The sequence below is a fragment of the Sinohyriopsis cumingii genome, chromosome 15 (genome assembly GCF_028554795.1).
Source record: "Sinohyriopsis cumingii isolate HCF-2022 chromosome 15, ASM2855479v2, whole genome shotgun sequence".
In the NCBI taxonomy this organism is placed as follows: domain Eukaryota; kingdom Metazoa; phylum Mollusca; class Bivalvia; order Unionida; family Unionidae; genus Sinohyriopsis; species Sinohyriopsis cumingii.
In genome coordinates this window covers 37,685,918-37,701,516 of record NC_142975.1, presented here as the reverse complement: position 1 = coordinate 37,701,516, position 15,599 = coordinate 37,685,918, and the positions used below count along the sequence as shown (strand labels likewise).

General features: G+C 34.7%; 1 protein-coding gene across 2 annotated transcripts in view; it reads left to right on the top strand.

Annotated features, from left to right (window-relative positions):
• Positions 1-200: 200 nt before the first annotated feature.
• LOC149781627 (bone morphogenetic protein 1-like) overlaps positions 201-15,599 on the top strand; it is a 73,361-nt gene continuing 57,962 nt past the window's right edge. Inside the window, exons 1-4 of one of the 2 annotated variants that reach the window (XM_089935685.1) lie at positions 201-525; positions 8,128-8,233; positions 8,795-8,943; positions 9,583-9,721. The gene's annotated coding sequence lies outside the window, so the exon portion shown is untranslated. Of the gene's footprint in view, positions 526-8,123; positions 8,234-8,794; positions 8,944-9,582; positions 9,722-15,599 lie in introns of both variants that reach the window. The other variant, XM_089935683.1, reaches the window with a different exon arrangement.

The window sequence follows — 15,599 nt, the reverse complement described above, 5'->3', positions numbered from 1 at the left end:
TAAAATGTGATATTATTAATATTAGCTCTCTGTCTTAACGTATATAATGTGGTAGTGCTTACTTCAATATATGAATATTTACGATAAAAAAGCAGCAAAAATAGCGATTGAAAAAGATTTTGTCACAGTCAGCGTGAAACCTATCGGCATTTATTTATACTCTCTATAAGTAAATTACTATCATATGCTCCAACTCGTTAAGCACAATCTGTTGCTGAGCATTGTCGTTCGGATACTTTACTGGTGTCTCCTCCATGTCGCAGGAAACGAAATTACACAGCTAGATTCTAACCCTGTTATTTCTAGTGAATACGGTTCATTTTTGTTTATACATTGACTAAGAAACAGTATATGACGGAAATGGTGTATCAAAAGTATAAATGTGCTACTGTGACCCACCTACTTTTAATCACGGGATGAGACTGTCAGTCGTACAGTGCGAATTGTTAACAGTAGATTCAAGTCTACTTGCAAATACAGGGAACATTATTTTCTTTTTGTCATGCATAGCGTCAAAAGGCACCGGTAAGTAATTTTAGTATTTCAATATTTTAAGAAAAGAAGATGTTTTTATTATTGATGATGATGATGATTATGATGATGATTATAATTATACCTGTATGTCTCAGAGTTTAAAATGAGGCGTAATAATGTTTACGTAATGCTGATTAAAAGTTAAATTCTGAGTTTTAAACATAAAAAACTGCAGTAAAAGGATTCGATGATAAACCGTTACAAGTAAACGTTAGTTCTAAATACTATGACAGGTAAAGCTGTTAATATTTTGTAAAATGTTTATAATGATGACGACGAGGACGACGCTGATGATGGAAGATGGAAAAGGAGGAAATTACAGTGATGATTATGATGATGGCAATAATAATAATAATAATAATAATAATAATAAATAATAATAATAATAATAATAATAATAATAAATAATAATAATAATAATAATAAATAATAATAATAATAATAATAAATAATAATAATAATAAATAATAATAATAATAATAATAATAATAATAATAATAATAATAAATTAGGAAGAGGAGAAAATGAGGAGGTCATCATCATTTTCGTTCCTTCACTGCTTTTTTCTAAAATTCTTTGTTTTGTTTCTATATTAATAAACTAAGAAACAATTGAAATAAGTAGGTTTTACTTACACTTTGGTTGATAACAATATCTGAACATAATTTGGGAAACATACACTTATGAAGGGTCACGCTAATAGTAAAAGTCTGAAAATAAATCAAGCCATCAAATACACATACTCGCTCATAAGAAAGCACAGATTGAGATATTTATGTTCACAGTTTAGACAGACTTTTAAAAATGGTATTTGACGATTTGTTTCGATATCTGTGACAGGTTGTTACATTATTTGCGATCATTTGGTAAAATATCTTTGACTGATTGGTACACTGTCTATGACAGGTTGATATAATGGCTGTGACAGGTTGGTACACTGTGATAGGTTGGTACAATATCTGAGACAGGTTGTTACAATATCTATGGCAGGTTGTTACAATATCTGTGACAGTTGTTACAATATCTGTGACACTTGTTATAATATCTGTGACAGTTTTTCACAATATCCATGGCAGGTTGTTAAATTTTATGTGAGACGTTGTTACAATATATGTGACAGGTTGGTAAAATATCTGTATCTGTCTGTATATTGTCGTTTTCTAAAAGCCTTAATTCTATAAATATATTCCAAATTATAAATATAACATACGCCAAAAGCATCTGTCAGTAGTATAACAATTTATTTTTTATTTCATTATGAGACATTGAAATATATCTATGGGTAAAATTATAGCACCACAATGGAGATATCACTTTGCGCATGCTTTTTTACCTTCAGTTTAGCAAATATATATGCTTCTTCTTCAGACTCGTATTTACATATTTAGGCTGTTTCTTCTTCCTCTCTCTCTCTCTCTCTCTCTCTCATGAATAGATCTTAAAATTTGTTAGACTTTTGACCCTTTATTATATATTTATATAATCAATAAAATGCAAGAATGCATGGCAATTAATCCCAAAATAAATTTTACTAGGCTCCTTCCATCAGTTTTGGTTTAATGGTGGCACGACAATGCCTCAAATACATCTTCGACATTGCACACACGTGGGAGTGGAGTGTAATCAATGGTTTCAGGAAAATGGCTATATTTAGAAATATAATCTATCGGTGAGGCTGATAGAGCTCCCTCCTATAATAGCTACAAATATCCTTGTTTTCCGAAGTGGTATTGTTTTGATCAACATAACAGATATTTCAAACATGATCGAGTTTTTCTATGTTTGTTTTCGAATTCTGAATTTGTCCCAAATTTGGAGAAAAATGGATGTCGCAAGGCATATAGACTTTCGGAGAGATAATGACATTCGTTGTTATTCTAAATCTGATCCCACACAAAAGTGCTTTTGGCAGCGGACAAAAGTAGAAAGGTGAATATTAAATATGTGAATACCTACTTTGTCAGCGGTCGTTTGTTCATTGTCGCCAAATAACATCTAACCTATGTAACGAAATTTTACACTTACTCGAAATAATGCGTATATCGGATAAAGACAATGAATTTAATTTCATTACATATCTATCGTGGATAGCTCAATATAAGAAAAATTGCATGACAATCAAAACCTGACACATCAACAAATTACTGTATGCTGATTTTTGTTTCCATGTCGCCATTTAATAACCTAACCTAGATAACGTTGTTTTCTCCGGACACATAATAACAAAAATCCTAGGAATTATAATTTACTCAAATGCTATCGTCATATTCTAGAAACAAATCTGTTTAAATTTTCATATCTATTTCTTATCTAATATATAATTCCAACCTGCCACAACTTCAGCCTACATAAAAACCAGAATTTCAAACTCGATTCCCGGTTGGTACTTTTTTATGTTTTTGTGGAGTATATCAACACCCTTTGTTTGGAAAATGTCATAAGTAATGTGACTTGTTTAATCATTTTTTCCAAGGACGAAAAACCTCCGTACAGTAAAGTAGCATCCATATAAAATTTGAAAAATAGCATAACTAAATAACAAAATGTAATTTGTGTGTAAACCCCTACCGCCACATCAAAAAAAAGGGAAATAAAAGTGTTTCTCATTATGAATAAATGACTATTTATAATATTTTGTTAATTTTCTAATCTTTATTGTAACATTTCTTCCTGGAGCTATAGCTGATAGTTTTGATAAATTTCAGGCTGTCAGTCATATAAATGACCTCCATTTATACCTGTTGTTGTCTTATAGTCCCTGGAGATAGGAAGTAAAACTTTCAGACAAATTCAGGCATTATATTTGACATCGTTTTTTAAAAATTTATTTCTGGTCGGTTTATAAACTAGCAGGTATTAGACACGTGGGTTGTCGCTTTTTAATGGAGTTAATGGAACTCTGAAGCGAAACTTCCATCGAATCTACTTTACATCTTTTGTGAAACAAAGTGGTTGATATGGTTGTTAATAAGAAATTATCTATATTAACATGTTCCTCTTAGGATTTCAGGAAAAGATAATTATGGATAGAACTGTTAGCAGGTGTAGGCCTTTCGGGCATCATCTTAGAACGGTACAAATGATTGGGGTCTTGGTGGCACACAAACGGCTTAGAACAGTACAAAGAATTGGAGTCTTAGTGGCACACAAACGGCTTTGAACAGTACAAATGATTGGGGTCTTGGTGGCACACAAACGGCTTAGAACAGTACAAAGGAGTAGGGTTTTTCGGCCACACAAAAGTTTTAGAACTACACAAACCACTAGGTTATTTGAGGCATACACACGTGGTAGGGCTGTACAAAGGGGTAGGGTCTTTCGGGATGAAAACGTCTTTTGAACAATACCAATGAGCAGGATCACTCGGTAATATAATCATCTCAGAACTGTACAAACAAGTAAGGTCTTTCGGTTACACGAACGTCTTAAAACTGTACAAAGGAAGATTGTTTTTGATCATTCAAAGACTCTTAGTGCAGAGTATATATCGAAATTTACAGATGAAAATGTATCGATGTTGTCAAGGGTACAAAAGAAAAACATTGATAACGGACCGCGAACACACGTCTTAAATATCTCATATCGTTAAATTAATATCACTTTTACCTGATCAAGAAATATCTTTACAGGAATTAAAGTTTTTTTTGTAGCATTTCGTAAGATTTCTATGTATACATTATGTAATAAATTGTCTAACTACACGTTGATAAACCCGCTTGTCTAGAACTAGTGTCGCTTTATTTTATACAAACATTTGACGTTAAATACAGATTCTTATATACTATATCTTGAGGTGTCGTCTTATACATCAGTTTTTACGAGTGCCGATGGTCAAACAGACCCATGTCCAGTCTTAAGTGTACGGTGCGCATTTAACAACATGACTAGGTCGGTATATAGAATTAACACTCATCCAAGTTAAAAGTAAAACGGAGGAAGTTATACAACAGAGGAAGTTATACAACATTGATATTTTTATAAGTATGTCATCTGTCGTTTTATCTCTATAAATGTTATCTTTCCAATCTGAGAGACCCTATATATACATAATTTAAACAATAATTCACAATGTAGACCTTTGAGATCCCTTATTTTGATTCTCCTTGAAATTGACCAATAATGCATCCAAAATACTGTCTATTTTAAGTCAAGAGAGGGATTCATTCCAGAGTGATCATTTGATGCGCTGTATGCAAACAGTTTATTTAACTACAATTGGCCTTGTCCTATGCCTTACGAAATAAATATCCTTTGACCTTACCAATGTTTATTTTTTATGTTAGAATATTTGTTTAACCGATAAGAGCTGTCTCACGTTAGTGTTTTGGTCTAAAAGAAGAATGACAACTTTAAATCAAATTGTGCTCACGCATATTTGTATCAAGTAAAGGAATAATTTATGTCTTTACTCGTTGCTTTAAAAATGAAATCAAAACAGAACAAACAAACAAACTGACAGTGGTCTATGGATGCGAAGTGTTGTGAGATAAAGAAAAATGGAATAGCACTAACCTTCTTCCAATAAACTGCATAGACAATCATTCTAACTTAAATGATATAATAACCATATAGGTAACAGGAAAAGCTTTGCTTTCCGAACTCGTCTTTAAAACTTGGGCTGAACTTTCTTCAAGCAACTCTATTTGAATTTGGCATTTAGAGATTTCATCATTGAACAATCAATCGAAATATCAAAAAAATCAATATGTGATAAAGGGAGTTTACCAGTATTGCTACAAATGCTAAAGAGAAACCGCAGAATGTCATTCTAAAGTACACCGAAATGTTAAGTTCATCACATTTATAGTAATGGTAGCCTTGGTAATATCCTATTGCAACGAGGAAATGCAGATGGACAAAATTCCTTTTTCGCGAAAGATATAGCATTGTTTTTAAATATAAGCTGACTATGAAGTGTCGGTTAGTATTTCAATTTAAGGCACGTGATCAAACACGTGATCGGTGTAAATAGATGTCATTGGTCGTTTCTAAGATGGTGTTATCGAGAAGAGTATATTTCGAGAAAAGATCCATTTGAAATCATAGTTGTCGAAAATAACACCCGACCACGTTTCAAAAATCAATAAAGTATGTGCACTTTTCATTTCTAATATTATTTATGAACATGTTTAAAATAAACGATTGAAACAAAATCATTAGATTCAACACGGGCTTGAGGTAAATTAGAAATGACCACTGTTTACAAGGATGTTTCAAATGTTTTAAACATTTTGTAATAATATTTATTTCTTTGAATTTAACGTGGATCGATAGACAAAACAACTTTCTATAACATAATTATCAGTACGCCAGACACGTGTAGATAGATGCCTGCGACGTAACATGGCGGATGATAGTGATTTAAAAATGTCCAAGAAAGAAAACAGTTTGTCAACAGAGGATTAAGCATACTGTAAAATTAGCGCACTTAGATTACATTCATATTGATATCTAGGCCGTAGCGTAATCTTCGTACTGCTATCAAGGCCGTAGGGTACACTTCGTACTGATATCAAGACCGACTTGGACAAACTATTCGGAAGTAATTCATTCTGATATTATTCATTTTGTTTTGCTTCACAGTTTTAAAGATGGTTGCGATAACGATGACCCACGTTTTGGAAGAACATTCTTTTACGACTGTCATAGGAGATGCAATCTACATCTACTTTCTTAACTCAATTCAATGGAAAATAAAGAAGTTTGGATAGCAGAAAACGATCAGAGACTATAAACCTCTTGACCTAATTGCTCGAGAGAGTTTTATCTTTTCATGCTAACGTCCCTATGTATATGGCTGTACTAGTGTCACGCGATATTTTTCTTGCCCCTTAAGCGTGACCAAAAGTTATTTATCTCTACCAAACCACCTGTCCGCACACCTTTAGTCGAAGTATCCCACTACTCGATGACATGGCACCACTGCATGGAATACACTATTGCGACAAACTTCCCAAAGGTGCACGTCATCCAAAGTTTTCCTAGTCATCCACACAGCCCTGATTTAGCTCCAATTGATTCTGGGCTGAATCCCATTATCAAACATTTGTACAGAGGTAGTTGATTTAAAATCGACCACGCGGTCGGCACTACAGGTTTCCAGCCTATGAGGAACATTCTAGAACGTGAATAAAAATTGGAATTTAACAATTTTGTAATCTGACTGAGAAAGTGTATAGAGGTGAACGAGGAGTAACTTGAGGGGAATGCACCGATGTCCTGTTCACTAACAGAAAAAAGAAATTGTTATACAAAGCACCAATAATCAAAATGTTTCAAATACCTCTCGTAAATCAGAGATATATTTCTTTCATGCGACGTGGACACTAATTTGGATTGGCTCCTACTATAATCGCCAAATCATGCATTGAGGTTCCGTCGAGAACGAGGGAAAATAAACCAGACTAAATGGGGACGGGCGCTATACCTATGCAATTGTGACTCTATTTGTATACTATGTCCTATGCTTACGTGCTACCTCGTAACGTCGTCGGCCCTGCATTATATGTCAGCATTCAAGCAATCAAGGCAGCTCAGGCATATTATGCAAAATGTTATCATTTGGCATCAGAACAACGTCATGAGGACTACATATACTAATTAGTCGACACAGATGGATTGTCCAAGCGCGCAGAAATTGTTATGTTCCGAATTGCATCTTAATCTTGGCATTTTTATGAATTTATGCATTGAAAAACTTCATTTTCTTTTCAATATTTATGTACGAACTATAAATGATGCAAGACGAAGGAAGAATGATTCGTACATGCTATGAAAATGAAGGTATCTTGATTTTTTGTGCTACTTCCACCGAGTTTCTTCTCATGTTTCTGGAAATGCGAATTGTCGTCTATAAATACGGATGCAAGTGTGAAGTCTTAAAAAAATAGCTGTGTTTGTATCGTGTCAAGTAAGTGAAAATGCCACGGTAAATGAGACTTGCACTAAACATCAGCAAGTTATCCAGATGACATTTAGCAAAAAGATTTATAACATTGTGGTATTGGTCTTATCATATGAACTGGCGGTAACGCAAAAGAGATGCATGGAACTAAAACGGTCTATAAGCGAGTCCTTTATAGTTACAGTTGGAAAATGACGTGAACTTTAAAGGGGTCATACATTGATGTTAATAACCATAGGATGATATATAAAATAACAAACGAAACAACATGAATCTGCCTAAAGAAATCATTCCTTTTTCTAACAGTTCCAGTATCTGTTCTAATTCTGGCAAAAAGTAAAACTCGTTATTCTTTCATTGTGATATATTAACGGAAAATACCATCACATATTAATTGCATCGTTCTTTTATGTCCACCTTTATGACAGCATAGTCTTGTTCTATATCGAAATCTCGCTGTCTGTCTGTCTGTCTCACTGTGAACGTCTAAGCAGACAATACATATAAAATGTTGCCCCTTAAATGGAGGTAAGCCATCGAGAACAACTCTTATTGAGTTTGTTTGTAAACGCTTTACTCTTTCGCACATATATAGCGTGCACTTTGTCTCTGAATATATCAGTATAGTCTCTCTCTCTCTTTCTTTGGTTTCATACAATATTGACAATTGCACAAATTATTTCAGGTAGGTTGTATTCATACAAGTGTTGACTGACCTGGATATGAAATTTTTCCTGTTACTTCTACACATATATTGTCTTACAGAAGACAAAACAGTGACCGCCAACGAGAACGGTATGTTTCATTAGTATGATCAACGTTACGAAATTAAATTACTTGAACTCGTGTGTACACGATGCTGATTTAACTGCGAGTGTGTGTCAGATTGTGTTAAAGAATCTATGCAAATATCTCCTTTTTTCGTCCCTCGTTTCCTCCTTTCTTTTATCACCTACAATCTTCTTCATTTTTCTTTTTCTTTACTTTGGTTTTCCTTGCCACTTGTAACCAAAGTGTAGTTGTTTTCAATTTAATTAAATGAATATATTCAAAGATTTATGTTCATCGATGTTTAAAACAGTAATTCTCATATTTAGTTGCCTTTCCTATGTATATCACACTTTGTTCAAATTTTAGAGGTTTTTTTAATTATAAAAATCTTAAGCCAGAATACAGAGAACATATTTGTACCAATAATTGTAAGCAACGCATGTACTCTCGTGTTTAGAATGTTCAAAATATAAACTATTGCGTCTGAAATCGAAGAAATGTGTTAAAATACACTTGACGACCCCCGATTCTTTGACAATAGAGGCAAGTCTTGTCTTTGTTATAATCTCTACTTTTTCAATATAGAATGCTCATCCAGAAACGAGACCGAAGCTGGAGGGTACTTCAAACTGGATGGCGAGAAGATTGGTTTTGGTTGTGTAAAAAGGATAAAGGTCAACATGGGATTTTATATCAAAATGTCGTTTGGGTCATCAAATACTACTGAAGTTGAAGTAAGATTTCAATTTAAGTCTCCATTTTCTTTAAGGGAAACTTCTCATAAAGCTGCTGCAGTTATGTATTACATATAAATTTGGAAATACTAATACGTCGAACGCAAAATCGGTCACGAAAAACTGTGTGAACACTAGTATCGGAAAACCCCTCCACATACAAAACACTCCCCAAACCAAACACGTAATTAAAATTATACATAAGTATTTCTGTGTGTGCAGGTACGTACGCTTATATTCACATAAATACGGTCAGACATAAATATAGAAATATTCATAAATACAGACACACATATACATACATGTTTACATATATAGAGATATAAAAACTATACAGTATTTACAATAATGTAAAAACAGAAATAGACACCTACCTACTTACCTATATATCAGTAAGGTAGATAATTGGATATTAAACTTGTAAAGAAATTGATTCTTACTTCTTTGACATGTTCCTAAATTGAATAAAATACCCCATTTAAACGTCGGAGTGAGTTCTTGTTATATTTGCGTGAATATATATATATATATATATATATATATATATATATATATATATATATATATATATATATATATATATATATATATATATATATATATATATATATAATTATCTTCTAAATGATTAATTTACAGGTCGTGGAATTTAGTAAGGGCACGAAATTCCGTGTTCAGACATTACGTCCTAATCAGGTGATGTACGAAAGTAAAGAAAATGAAATTGAAGTGAGGATACTCACTTATTCAGCTCCTCTCGAAGTGCACTGGTGGAGAGGTAAGACAATGTTAAAAGTTGTATTCTAAATGCTAAAGATATAGAATATTAACCTAGAATACTACACATGCCTTTAGGAGGATTACTATACATGGATATCTAGGAAAGGGTGAAAGAGTCATTAATGTCCTTCATGTTATTTCATGTCATCAGTCCAAATTAGGGTTGGGTGGGGGTCATCTTAAACTATTGCAAATATTAACAAAATATCCGTTCGAAGATTTAAAATGAAAGTTAATGCGGACAGGAAGAAAAACCCGTACCTAAATTTAAAAAAAAAAACAAGAAAGTTTATAACCTTGGAGTTCATTCTTTCTTTCATTCTTTGCTTCTTTCTATCTTGTGGAAATAGCAGCATCACAACTGACGTCTCACGCGAAAGAATCAATAAATTTAAACGTGAAAAGACGGTTACTCATATAAGTAAAATACATCGAATTATTATTTATTTTTTTGTTACAAAAAAGTTGTTCTAGTAATTTAACATTTCACAAACAATAATGGTTTAGGATGGATCATTGCTTTCACCTTTCATCGTCCATTTGATAATGACAGAAATCAAACGAAAAAAAGACCCAAATAAATCACATCCATTAAAAATGGATTTTGGGGATTAAATTTATAAACAAAAAAGACAACTATATAAATAAAAAATAAGGCCAGAGTAGTAAAGTGGGCCACTATATGGACGATGGGACTTCTATGTTAACATAGTGGGCTTGTACCCTGGCATCAAGGGGAATTTAACATGGGAAAATTTAACATGGAATGAATGGGGAATTGAACATAGCGACAAGGGATTGGGCCACGATAGCCTCAGTGGAAATCCCAGTCAAAAAGGTCGTGGGCAACTTTCGCGTCAAGGGGAATTTATCGTCGGGAAAAGTAACATGGACAGAATGGGGAATTGAACATAACGACAAGGGATTATGCCACTATACGGACAAGGGGACTTCTTTGTTAAAAATGGGTCCCGGCACTTTGGCGTCAAGGGGAATTTAACATGGGGAATTTTAACATGGAATTGGGACTGTATAGCGACAAGGGAAAATGGAACATAGCGAAAAGGGATTGGGACTGTATGGCGACAACGGGAACTGAACACAGCGACAAGGGATTGGGACACCCTAGCCTCAATGGGACCTTAATATTAAAAAGGGGTATATACACTCTAGCCTCAAGGAGAATTTAACATGGTAAATTTAATATCCACTCTGGGGACAATGGGATTTAACATAGGTTGGTTTTGTATAGGGGCTCTAAACACCTGCTTTAGTTCATTCAGAAACAAATTTAATCAACCAAAATGTAAAGCGTCTGCTACACGAGAGTACATGATTTGTTTACAAAGTAGTTCCTAATACACTATTGGGCACAAGTGTCCTGTGCGTGAATGCAATATGAAGGTGTGCAATATCGTAAAATACTGAACGATTCTGACAATGTAAAGTTAACGCAGAAACAAATGAGCATATGATAAAAAATATTTATTTTAGATTAGCACTCTCATCACTATGGATTGTTTAGTAGGTGATTTTATTTCTATAAAGTTGTATGTCCCTCCTCACCGGGCGTTATAGATTTATACCAAACTGTCACTGTTTGATCCCGATTGAGGTCAGCCCGTTGCAACATTGTTGCCAATGTCCAGTACCGTGACGTCAACCCACCTGTTCCATTCCTATTGTCCCTATAAAAACCCAATTTTTTTTATATTACTATACAGGCTCAACTTTTTGTCCGTATAAATCTTGTCCCTGAATCGTCCCAGCGTGTTTTGTAATGGTAATTCCCATTGTCCGTGAATCGCTATGAAAAGCTATAACGCTTGGCGGGGCGGGGCATATAACCTTATATAACGCCTGGTGGACATTGTTGCCAATGTCTAGTACCGTGACGTCATGATTCCTATTGTTCCTATACAAACCCAACCTATGTTAAATCCCCATTGTCCCTAGGGTGGATACAAAACTCCCCATGTTAAATTCCCCTTGAGGCTAGAGTGTATATACCCCTTTTTAACATTAAGTTCCAGTGAGGCAAGGGCGACCCAATCCGTTGTCGCTATGTTCAATTTTCCCTTGTCGCTATATAGTCCCAATCCCTTGACGCTAAACAGGCTTACCCATGATAAAATTCCCCATGTTAAATTCCCCTTGACGTCAAAGTGCCGGGACCCTTTTTTAACATAGAAATCCCCGTGTCCGTATAGTGGCCCAACCCCATGTCGCTATCTTCAATTCCCCATTCACTCCATGTTAAATTTCCCAATGTTAAATTCCACTTGTCACCAGGGTACAACCCCCTATTTTAACATAGTAGTCCCATTGAGGCTATAGTGACCCAATCCATTGTTGCATTGTTGAATTCCCCATTCTCTCCATGTTAAATTTCTCGATGATAAATTCCCCTTGACGCCAAAGTTGCCCACGACCTTTTTGACTGAGATTTCCATCGAGGTTGTCGTGGCCTAATCCCTTTTTGCTATGTTCAATTCCTTGTCCATTCCATGTTAAATTTCCCCCATGTTAAATTCCCTTTGTTGCCAGGGTACAACCCTCTTTTTTTTTTAAACATAGAAGTCCAATTTTTCCGTATAGTGGCCCTCTTTACTATTGGCCAGACTAATTGTATAAATCCCATCCGATCCAAAAAAAGGAAGGAAGAAAGAAAACGTATAAATGTTAGACAACGTATTTATATTTTTTTTTTAAATTTATAATTATCATCGTTTTTATTGCTCAGAGATATATAAAAAGGCTCACCGAAGCCTTAACATATGCGAGTTACTGACATTTTTGTTCATCAATCCGTTATTTGAATATTTCTTTCTTTATTTGTGAAATTAATGAGTCAATAGAACCAATTAATTCTTAATCCAAGAAAAAAAAGTACTAATTCAGTGTATGATTTTTGTCCTTATGGCTCTAATCTTCCGAACCACCCCTTTGGGGGCCTTCGAACATTTCAAATTATACTGACCTAATTGTCTCTATTGACATTAACCTAATGTCCAAGGACATGAAACACTTTGAGCCAAGGAGCAAAAATGGAATCGTAACATGTCCATTTGATACAGTTTTACGCTGTTCGTTAAATATTGATTTAAGTTAAAGTGCGTAGACCATACTCATTCTCGTTGTATCTACCAGTGCATTATGCCGTGTCCGATATTAATGAATACTACTCATGTCGAAATACGATATTTGTTTTTACATAAGCAAGGAATTTGGCACTGACTTTAAAACTTTTTCACAAGAAAGTTTTTAGAGCGAGAATATGGACAACCCATTTGGCCAGAAACGTCAGTTCTTCGCTATACTCTCGAATCGAACACTAATTTCGGTTGCTCTATTTAATTCGTCTTGAACTGTTCGTTTTCCTTGACAATTTATATGTTGCAACTCATTTCTTTCATAACCAAGCAATTTTCTTCCCCTTGGATTTGTGAATCTTGGAACTCGTTTTTCCACATTTATTAAAAAATACGTATCTCCGATCAGACACAAATCATCAAGCGTGCATTTCATGGATACCAAAGATTTATGCGCTTTGATTGGACAAGCAATATATATATTGTGCGCTTTGATTGGACAAGCAATTTATATATCGTGCACTTTGATTGGACAAGCAATTTATATATCGTGCACTTTGATTGGATAATCAATTTATATATCGTGAAGATTACATTATAAGAGAGTAAAAATATTTGAGTTGAGCTGAGCTATTAGTTCGAATTCCGACATATGCCTTGTGATGTTTGTTTTAAATGTAAGGTTTGTTTGCTGCGGTATAAAAGTATGTTCTTTGTGATCATCATTATTTGTGCATGCAATTTTCTCATATGGCTGTCTTTATATACATAATAGGCATAGATATTCGATATACTACCTTAAATGGGTTCGTATAATTTGATTTCCTTGCGAAACAAACTGCGCAACATTAAGGATACATATATCACTGTTCTCATTGAAAACCATAATATGTATTATATAATATTTTAACTTACTTCTCTTGATTGTCCATGTTAATACTTAACACAGAATTACTCGTAAGTTTTCAAAACCTTTGTCAAAGTCTTTGGATGTTATTGGTCTCAGAGTGGTATTCAATTCGATGTAAACTTTTAGGCATGGTTTTCTTTTCCAATAACTCAACTCTCTGCATCGACTTTAGTTTCGAGCGTAAATAAACACACAACTGTCAGTTACAAAAGTTATACATCTGTGTTATACAACAAGGACATTAACTCAAATACTAAGGGATATTATCTTTTTCTGCTCTGTTAACCTTCTCTGTAATGGTAATAAGTCATATTAATATGGAATTATTTTTTTCGATGCTAACGGATAAACATAAATATGGTCTTGCAGATATGTAAGCAGTGAGGTGCTTCTGAAATGCCACCAACACTTTAGTCATCTTTCCAGGACATTAGACTGTCTTTGATGACTGTATTGGTCATTTGGTTGCCTATCTAACGTTTTAACAGCCATGACTTGACTCACGGTCCATACATGCAATTTGTTGTTATGTAGGTACATAATGAAAGACCTTGTCCTTGGATATCGTGTTTTCCATCGTGTGTCGTGTTATCTTAATTGGCATCTTAGTACTTGCTATCTGCTTTCAAGTCTAAATTTTTCTATCTATCTATCTATCTATCTATCTATCTATCTATCTATCTATCTATCTATCTATCTGTCAGTAGTGAAGGGGGATCTTATAGGGTCTATGGGATTTATCATTAAAAACACCCTTGGGAACATATAGGGTCTATGTAAATTTAACATGGAGAAAAATCGTGGGAACATATAGGGTCTATGGGAATTAACATGGCCAAAAACCCTGGGACAATATAGGGTCTATGGGAATTAACATGGCCAAAAACCCTGGGACAATATAGGGTCTATGTAAATTTAACATGGCCCAAAAAAACCCTTGGGACTGTATAGGGTCTATGTAAAATTGAAACAGGGAGGGTCTCTATTTTTTTTAAAAATAAAATAAAAAGAAGGGGTAGGCAATGGACAGACTATCTCTTTTCGAGAAATATGGCTGGCCCTGAAAAGGGCCTTTGGTTTATGTTAATATGCCCTTAACATAAAGGGCATTTGCGACATCTTCTTGTCCTCAAACTTCGTCTTACAGCAGGGCCATACATCAGAGTCCTCTTGAAGCAACCTTGTCTCTCTATATAGACTCTTCTTATCCACAGGCTGCTGCTGGTCCTGTGGACAACGGTCCACTTGGATCGGACATACATGAGCATGTCCGTCCTCAACATCATTGTTGACACAAGGGTTGAAGATTCAACGTCTGTCCACATGCTGAGGCTCCGACAATAGGTGAATCAATGCAGTGAACTGCGCTTATTTATAGGGACAGAAAGGATTGAAACGGATTGAGTTCATTCACCAATCCTAACACGCGTTACAGAATTCAGTCAGCCCGCATCCAATCCGAAGAGAGCAGTCTGTGACGTCACGTAGTCGATATAGATTCGCTAGCGCTTGTGTGCAGTCAATCTATGCGACAGTGATTCAACATGACGGAAACTCAGAAAACGATCCAATGGGGTGCACCAGTAGGGGAGACCGCCCAAGGGAACCCGGACTTACTTTCAGAAGAGGTGAATTGGGATTTTGTCGATTTTCTCTCCTCGCAAGAATTTGTTCCGGAACCTTCGTTACCTTCTTCATTACCACAAGTGGAGAATTTTAGACAGAGACAGAAAGAAGAATTGGAGAAATTTATACAACGACAAAAGGAAGCGGAACAGGCTTTTCTCTTACAGCAAAAGCAACAAGAAGAAGAGGTAAGAAAAAAACAACAGCAAGAAGAAGTAGCAGCAAAGAAACAAGAGGGTGAAAATCAA